The 9,399-nt window shown below is 37.0% G+C and overlaps 1 protein-coding gene and 1 long non-coding RNA gene across 2 annotated transcripts in view; both read right to left on the bottom strand.

The window, feature by feature from the left end:
* The window catches only part of epha4l (eph receptor A4, like), a 132,060-nt gene that overhangs the window by 91,574 nt on the left and 31,087 nt on the right, over positions 1 to 9,399 (bottom strand). The window lies entirely within an intron of this gene.
* Positions 85 to 2,179, bottom strand: LOC309506505. Its single transcript, XR_014208815.1, has 3 exons — positions 2,120 to 2,179; positions 1,926 to 2,041; positions 85 to 1,576 (listed from the first exon to the last, which is right to left on the bottom strand). It is a non-coding gene; the product is annotated as an uncharacterized lncRNA (long non-coding RNA).

The following is a 9,399-nucleotide window of genomic DNA, read 5'->3' as shown; positions in this document are numbered from 1 at the left end:
CTCGTGCCCTTAATGCATGGACAAAACAAGTTTATTTAGGTGCAAGACATACAGTGATTTGAAAATATGCAGTATCATTATTGACATTAAATATTTTTTTTAAGACACACAATTTTGATTTAACGTCTCAATGCCAGCATCTTCACACTTATAGCATTTCATTTGACTATTTTCCTTCACACAACGATAGAGAGGCACTAGATTATTAATCTTTGCAAACTGAACTCTGACACCAGTCCAGTCTTTGCGCCAGATCTCTTGGAAAACTAAAGCCTTAATCCCAGTTCTCTGTGTGTTTAGCCAGTTTGAAAAGTCATACAAAATAGTGTCAGCTTTATCGTTAATGCACTTTTCTATGCAAGGTGAGTAGTAAGTATACAAAACAACACATTGATCATCATTTGGCATTCTCAAAATTTTGTCCAGAGGAGATGTATTTGTGGCATCTATAGGATAGATAAGAATATATTCAGAATGCAATGTTTTTCCAGAAGAACTGGCCATTTGGATCCAGCTCGGCTTTGCAGCAGCGAGACTGAATAAGTCTTGTGTGACTTCACAAAGCCGTCGCTGACCATTAGTCTTCATTGAAGGCATTTTCCATTTCGTTCATGTTGAAAACCGAATCAAGACTGAACTGTTCTGTACACTGTTGATATGGGACCCTGATGACTACAGAATACTGATAAGGCCTGTCATGGTTGCTTGGCTGTAACCTAGAAGACAAAAATCACAAATATTGCAGTTTTCAAAAACTAAAACTTGTTTCTGAGACAGAATCAATAAAATTTTTCCTTGCTTATGCACTGTGGCAAGCAGGGCGGGGCCGAGAGCCGTGGGAACAGAGCTGGGCCAGCGGTGCGATTGCTTATGAGCGTCACCTGCTCGCCACATCGACCTTGATATGCCCGATATCACAGTCCCGTCCTCACTCCCGCAGAAACGGTTTACTGCATTCATTATGTCGGTGTAAAATCACAGCTGTCAATCATGACGTCACATTTCCGTTTTTATTCCACCAAATAACTAAAACCATTCTTATTTAAACAAAAGAAAGAAAGAAAAAAACACTTACAGTACATGCACTAACATACACCAGCATGTTAAAAACTACATAAAATGACAAAAAATATCTTTGGAAAAAAATTATTTGAAGTGTAATTTGATTGCTTAGTTTCCATCGCGTCGGTTTATGACCTATACTGGGACCAGCCACCTGGGGGCGATCAAGATGCTTTGGTTTCACTTTTCAGGACTTGTGCGGCACGCTTGTTCACCACTCACCATGTGTTGGAGGATTTAGAAGGTCGTCCACTGAGGGCTATCCAGCACCACCACCAGACATTGTGGATTGTGGAGGAGTTCGTCCAGCTGGTGGGGAACTGGATGGCAGTGCGTTTTGGGAACTGGACCAAGATTTATTTTTCTTTTACTCTCTCCCCTCTCTCGAGACTGTCTCTCCTCATCCTTCTGTCTCCTTTTCTCTCACCTCGTCTGTCCTCACCCCTAGGTGCTGCGGCCACCGTGGGAGTAGAGGTAATCTCGAGGGTTTATTTTTTTTAAGATTTATTTTTGCCTTTATTATGATAGGACAGTGAGTAGACAAGAAGCGAATTGGGAGAGAGAGGGGGACAGGATCAGAAAAGGTCCACGAGCCAGGACTCAAACTCAGGTCGCCCGAAGCGCAAGGGGACTACATGTCGGCGCTCTACCCACGAGGCTATCGGAACCTACTTGTTGTGTTTTATGTTTGTGTGGTAGTGTTTGTGTGGTTGTGAGTTTGTTTATTTTGGATTAAAGTTTTATGTTAAACATTTGCCGGTTCCCGCTTCCTTCTTCCTCTGAGCCTTTAACTTTGCTACATGCACATTCAGCATTAACACATTTAACTTATTTTTACTGTAATTGTGCAAATATAGACTTACTTGTCATCAAAATACTGGATCATTTTAACAAGAACGTTAGTGTTCACTTGCTCCTGATCGCACTGAATACACAGATGAAGCAGGCAGAACATGAACATCCTCAGTGCGCCAGACGCCTAAAGTTAAAACGACAAACCTGATAAACAAAAGAACACAAGCAACAAAACAGAAAAAGCCATGATGAAAATACTTACCATAATGAATTTTAGAGAAGAAGGGAGACGCTTCTGAGCTCTTCAGAGAAGATGTGTTTGGTCTCGTCTGACTCAGAAAATATTCTTTCTGTGATCAGCCATATGCAAATAAACTACTTGCAATATTTAACATATGAGGCTGTGCGAATGTTCAAGAAACTGTTTGACATTTGCATATAATTCAGTCCATATCAGTTATAGTTTGCAAATATCGAAGTCAAATACCATAATGTAGCTTTCCTGTAGCTCAGTGGTAAGAGCATTGCGTTAACAACGCAAGGTTTTGGGTTCGATCCCAGGGGATTGCACATGCCTATGTATAAATGTATAGGATAACGCAATGTAAGTCGCTTTGGATAAAAGTGTCTGCCAAATGCATAAATGTAAATAACAATGAATGTCCTCTCTACTGCAGTCCTGCAGAGGAATGGTCCATCAGAAAGTCTAACGCTATATTGGACTAGTAAATATACAAGCTATACTTCTGGATAGCTTTAAGACTTCTTACAGAAAGATACAGAAAATGCTAATGTTAGCTAATTTAACAGTGAAGCAACAGAAGTTGTTTGGAATTCTGTGCAACAGAATTTATTTTGTAACCTGAAAGAATACGTGTTAGTTCAGATGCGTGTTATTTTGTCAGATACAAGTGTGTCATGTCTCATCTCTCTGTCATCTCTTCTGAAATTTTGGGAAAGACTACAAATAATCCTTTTTTAACACATGCTTGTGCATCAAGCAACAAAATCGCATGTAGCAGATTTCACTTAAGGTGGATTATGACTGTAATTGCTCTGTGTGATTTACTTTTTATGACCAAACTGCTACCTCTTTAAGATTTTATTATAGAAAGAAATCCTCCACAGAAAATGACAAAATGTAAAATGTAATGACTACAATGTAAGATATTATTCACTATAAACCTCACGTATGCTATAACTCTGAAGTAAAAGCAAATTACAGAAATTATGTTTTAGAAAAAATATGACAAAGTTAAATCATGGTTAAACTATTCCTTGTTCCTGATGACTTGTAGGGCTGTTAATATTATCCTTTCAAGTGAACATTATACTAATGTTTGTGTGTTAAATGTTTAGACACCATTAACTTATTTTGTGTGATCACTCATGACTGAATTCTTGGCTTAACATACAGTTGTTAACACACCAAAAAAAATCAGTTTTTTATTCATCATAGAACTCTGTGTGTTTGCATTTGTTCGTGAATTACTCTGACATGAAATAAACACACAACAATTATTAAGCAAATATTTATTTTTCATCGAGCAGCATATATTCAGTAAATATAAGAGAGTTGGCATCTACACTGTAAAAATAAAAGGTGCCTGGAGGAACCTTTTGGGGTTCTTCACTTTGCCACACCGGCGGAACCGTCTGTAGATCCTCTAGGCACCCTTTAAAAAGTGGTGGTTCTCTGAAGAACCACACAAGTTTCCTGAGGAACTCTTATATTAGGCACTGTGTGGAACCACTTTGGGTGCCTCCAGGAACCAGATTTCATTTTTTTTATATTTAATTTCATGTTGTTACTATGGTTACCTTTGACTTCTATTATAATAAACAAATTGAACCAAATACAAAATAAGAATTGTTTATTACATATTTTATATTCATTTTTATACATACACTTCCATGCACATGAAAAAAAAAGTTAACTATACATTAATATCAATGAATACACAAAAAAATTGTATAATACATAAGCAACATGAATAATCAACCATAGTCACACAAGAAAAGACATTTCAACAAAATGCATGGAAACGCATATGTTCCACGAAATAAATCAATGTAAAAAAAAAAATATATACATTTTGACTAATTAAAAATGTCCATCTTCACTTAACTTTAAAAAAATTGTGTTTCAGTCCACTTGTTAAGTCGGACATCACTGTTTCCAGGTCCAAAAGCTCTATCAGATGCCAAAAACAAACAAACAGTGCTAATATGCACTCATTGTACTGTAATATGCCTGAAAATTATGATCCTAACCTTTATCTCTATTCCGAAATCTCTGATGGTTAGTTATTCAGCTATTTTGAATCATAAAATGTTGAAGTCTGGGATGCCATTAGACTGGAGACTGTAATGTACACTATGCCTTTTGAAAAGCTTAAATGTGTGACTTGAATCAACAGTTCATAAATGGTTGTTGAGTATTCTCACGAAACAAGATAGAGGAAGTAGAGGCTTCGACCCGGAAACAGTATTAAGGTGAAGTAAAATGATCTGTTGTTCTGTGAATGTTCACTGGTGAATTTCAGTCATTTCAATAAGAATCCACACAATCAGCAATTTCGTTTGTGGTCACAAATGTCACTATGGGACCAAGTTGGTCACTGGAATGCTGCTTGAAAGTGACTCCTGTGTGAGCTGTGCTTCATACATTACGTCGCTACACTGCTGACAATGGTCAATGGACTTTTTTGCCTGTGTAATTTCACGAAATTCAAAAATGTGACAGCACCTTTACTCACTGCAACATAAAATGCAATCAATAATAAAATCTTCACGAGTGACATGTGGGATACTTAAAGAGTTAGAAAACTGAAAAGGTGCATCAGCTTCATTTTCCGTTTGTTTTTCCTCTTTTTTGGTGGATGGTCCAGGCACTTCAGTGATTTTCAGGTCTACAGGAGGATTTTTATTCTTGTTCAAACTTGTATTTCAGGTTACCGAGATCCCTGCAAAGAACACAATTTACTGTTAGTAAGGTTATTAAAGTGATAGTTGTGAAATGTTAATAAAATTTCAGCCTTGTGACGTTCCAAACCTGTTTGACTTTCTGTCTGTGGAACCCAAAAGCAGATCTCAGGCATAATGCAACCCAAGTCACTGTTCGATTTCACTGCATGAAACAAGCAGAAAACAATTATGTAAATCATTCATGAAACCATTCTGTACACTTGTCTAGTTCAATTCATTGCAACAATTTATGTAAAAATGGTTAAGCTCCAAAAATGTAAGAAAAGATCCTAAAAATAATCAATGAGTTCACAACTCATGTGTTATGGGTTGTGTTGTAAGTCTTCTGAAGCCATATAATAGCTTTTTATAGTGATAATAATAATATAAAATAATAGTGATATTATTTTTCTGAGTAACATGAATGAGATTTGAGAGCATGAGGGAAGATTTTCAAAGAATAACTGATTAAAAAACACAAGTACACAGTCAAACAATACAATTTCACACAGAAAAGTTCATACTAATAAAGCATGTGGTGTATAGGTAACTTACTGTAATTCAATGTTGCCACTGAAATGTTCAGATTATTTTAGAAATGTACTGGTTGTTCTGGGGAAACAAAATAACAAAGCTAATTATTAACAACATAATATTTATTGACCAGTAAATGGCTCTAAAATGGTATTTGAGAGAATGAGGGCACCTGTAGTAAGTTAAGTTAGGCTAAACAAAAACAGACCAAACTATATTAACCTGCTTTTGTTATTCATAACAAACGCCAATGACGACAGCAGGAATCAGCTACATTAGTTAGGCTATATCAGCAATTTGAAGACAGGGTTGTACAGAATATGTTGAATGAATGACTAAATCAATCTAAGACAATAAGTCAATCATTTCCATTTGCTCATTAGATCAACGTATAGTTAGCATCGCGGGCCGGCTAAAACCTTCATACCAGATACTGTGCAATAAACGAGTGGTAAACACTGTAAAAACCAAACGTAGTAATGTATAATACATTTAGTTTATATATGTGTGTTTGAATATATAGTGAGTAGACTCTGTATTTATATTTATTTGGCAAGTTTACAAACCTTGTAACGGAGAGCCGAACAAACGTCGGAAGCTTTGATGAGAGGAGCCGTTACTTTCCCGATGACGTCGATCAGCTGAGCTTTGATTGCGCGCGAGCAGCGCGAGTATCACTGAAGTGACGACAGCTGAGGAATAGCAGCAGTTTCGTGACAGAATAAAACTTTTCTTCCGACTCCTGGTTCTTCTTCTTCATATTATTAATATTATTATTAGTGTTGTTGTTTAAGGTTTAAATTAATCAATAAAATAGGCCTATACTAAATAAATGTAAGCTACCCAGGTGAAAAAGAGGTAGGCTACTGTTAAATGTATTAAAAATGCATTAAAGTATATTTGTATTGTAGGCCTACTAAAAACACACTCAAGTGCATTTTTAATACATTTAATAGTACGTCTTTTTCACCTGGGTATGTATACTGAATCAAACTTAAGTAGCCTATAATAATAATAATAGGATAATAATAATCTTATTTTGGCCTCACTGAACCATTGGGTTCCTCCAGATGCTGGCTTTAACATAAGAGATCTTCCAGGAACCACTTAAATGTTAAAAGATCTTCCAATAACCCTTTTATCGCATTCAAGTTCCTCTATTTTCCCCCAAAGCACTTCGAGGTCTCATGGTAATGAAAAGGTGACTCCAGAACCTCTGAACTAAATACAAAGTGCTTAAAGGATCCCATAAGTTCCAGCAAGAACCTCAAAAATGGTCAATGCTCCTCCAGTAACCCTACTATAGGAGAAAGAGCTTTGAGGCACTTAAATTACATTTTGAAGTTCCTTGATCCGACCTGATATAAAGTGTAATATGAAGATACATATTCATGAAAATACATTTTAAACTCCCCATTTTTCATACTAAAATGTTTCTGCCCATTATCACTCATGTGATTGTCAGCCTCTGCTTTTCCACAACAGACTGAAGCCACCTTGAACTGATGCACTGAGATCCAGTCACACGAAGAAGTGATGGATACATTTTTTATTAGTAAAGAATAAAATGAATAATAAAGCAATAAATGGTCAAAAACATTTTGGTGTCCTGGCCCTGGAGTAAAGCAGTGAGGTGGGAAGTACCACACCCCAGCTACTGCCGATGAGATGTCAGGTTCGAATGAAGGAAGAGAAGGCTTTGCAATGGACCTGGCACAATATTACAAGGATTGTCTAGGAAAAGTTGATGAACGCCGCTTCTCCAATGCAAATCATCAGCTGTCACTCAGAACAGCAACCTGACTGGGTGAATGTATTCAGCATAGTCTCCAGACAGCATTCATTATTCCTAAGGAGTATTGCTGTAGGCTACTCATAGACAATAAAGGCCAATGTCATGTAGTTATACCGGTGGTTGTATTGAATATTTTTACAAAGGTTTAGAGGAAATAAAAAAGTTAATATTACTGGCATATAAACGCAGTTAATATTGATAAATATCTGTTTTTAAATGTTCCCCCCCCCAATTATTTCTACTCAATTTTATTTGTTAATGTACCAAATGCAGTTACTCAGATCTATTTAATTTGTTTTACGTACATTTACTCAGTTAATACAGTGTATATAATTGATTTCACTGCCTAAAAATCTAATCAATATTCTAAGTGTAAAAATGTTACACCAAAAAAATTTAGTAAAAAAAGTGTTTAGAGTGCATCACTACCAGAGTTCATGTCACATATACAAAACAGCCAATTTTCAACATTTTAATCACTGTTCTAGAAACATATTTGACTCAACTTTGTTCATTTGCAATATGCTTTTGTGGTAGCACTTATAAGACAAGTTTCCAGCTCAGGGTGCTGACCCACCAAAGACTGTCCGATTCGAGACCAAACGAAGATGCACTTTTCTGGGAATAACCCATTTATTGTCACCACTCAACAGACTGGCTTTTATGGTTGTGTTTGTGTGGTTTTCTATGAAATAAACAGTAAAATAAACATGAAATATACATAATAATAACAATGATAAATTACAACAATTAAACATGAGCAATAATGTAGTATGATATTTTAACATCAATAATTAAACATGCACATTATTATAAAAACAAACTGAAAGCAAATGTAAAATAGGCTGTAACTCCTATATTATATTCAACACAGGTGTAATCTGACACCTTGTTAATATGCTGTGAAGATGGTATAGCGCTGTACTGACTGGATTATGAGTGTGCATGCGCTTGGCGAATTTCCCACAACAGTTCTCCCATTAAATATAGATAATATACAGCAAACTCTGCTTCAAGCAATAACATAACATGTAATAATAAAATAAGTATAACTCTAGTCCGGATAATAATATAATTATGTATACAAACATACGAGCTATAGAGTGGCATGAATACACGAGGGGGAACACACACACACACACACATCTATGATATAACGTTACATCACGGGCACAATAACTTGTTTCCCAGAGCGAATGCAGTACTCATCCAGTGTATAATCAAGGATTACAAACTTACTTTTGCATTCACGCACAACACTTCGTCCCAAATGCGGTATGTAAAACAGTTTATAGCCCACTGATGTAACTTCAGCGTCAATCTCCGATTCCCGCTAATACTAGGCTTGTTTGAGATGAGCAAAATCTGCGCAGAACCGATCACCGGTGATCAGCGCGAGATGCATGCCGGTTAGAAATGTGTCCGAGTGCGGACCGCCTGGCTCTGATGTCATGCTGACGTATGTCAAAAATCTCTCGCGAGCGCAAGGCGCACGTGTCGGATTTTGCAGTCGAGCGCAGTTGCTCTCCACCGACTGCGCTGATCAAAAGCACGATGGGAAACGACTTGCTGACGACACAGCTTAATGATCATTGGTTTAAACAACTGTGATGTATTGTTCTCTTTTAAAATGTTTGATTTTAAAACTCTAATATCAGGTTTTATGTGTATATGTTATGTGTGAATATTCCCAAACTATCTGACAGTGCGATCTCTTTGGGTTATGCAATTTAATTTTTATAAAAAAAGAAAATAAATAAAAACACATATGTCTGTATTAAAGAAAAAAAAATATTGATAAACATGTATTTGGGAATGGAATTAAATAACAAGTACTTTGGGTGTCTTGTTCATTTTATTTATTTTCATATAAAAGCAACAGAACTTGAATTACATCCAGTTTATTAGCAACACTGTGCACGAGCGTGAATCCCGCGATATCCATCTTTGATCTCACAGGTGTCGTGTCAGATCCACTGCGAGAAGAGAGATCTGTCCGGCTTGCCTGCGCTTTTTTCACTCCTCCTCTCACTGCAGCCGCCTAGTCTCGACTACATTTCAGGCGAGGCAAGGCGCATCTCAAACAAGCCTAATAGGTGTGTTCGACATCGGCTGCGGCTGGATGTAACCGATCGGCGAGAGTAGCCGCGTGCAGGCGGGGAGGAGCTGCAAACGGAGACGTGAAGTCGGACACTTTCTGGTTCCCGTAGTGACCGCTCACGTGGTGTTTGCATACTTTACCACAG

Source organism: Leuciscus leuciscus, assembly GCF_965113295.1.
Source record: "Leuciscus leuciscus genome assembly, chromosome: 9".
NCBI classification, from domain to species: domain Eukaryota; kingdom Metazoa; phylum Chordata; class Actinopteri; order Cypriniformes; family Leuciscidae; genus Leuciscus; species Leuciscus leuciscus.
Note: the sequence above shows the minus strand (reverse complement) of the source record. Positions and strands in the feature narration are given on the sequence as shown.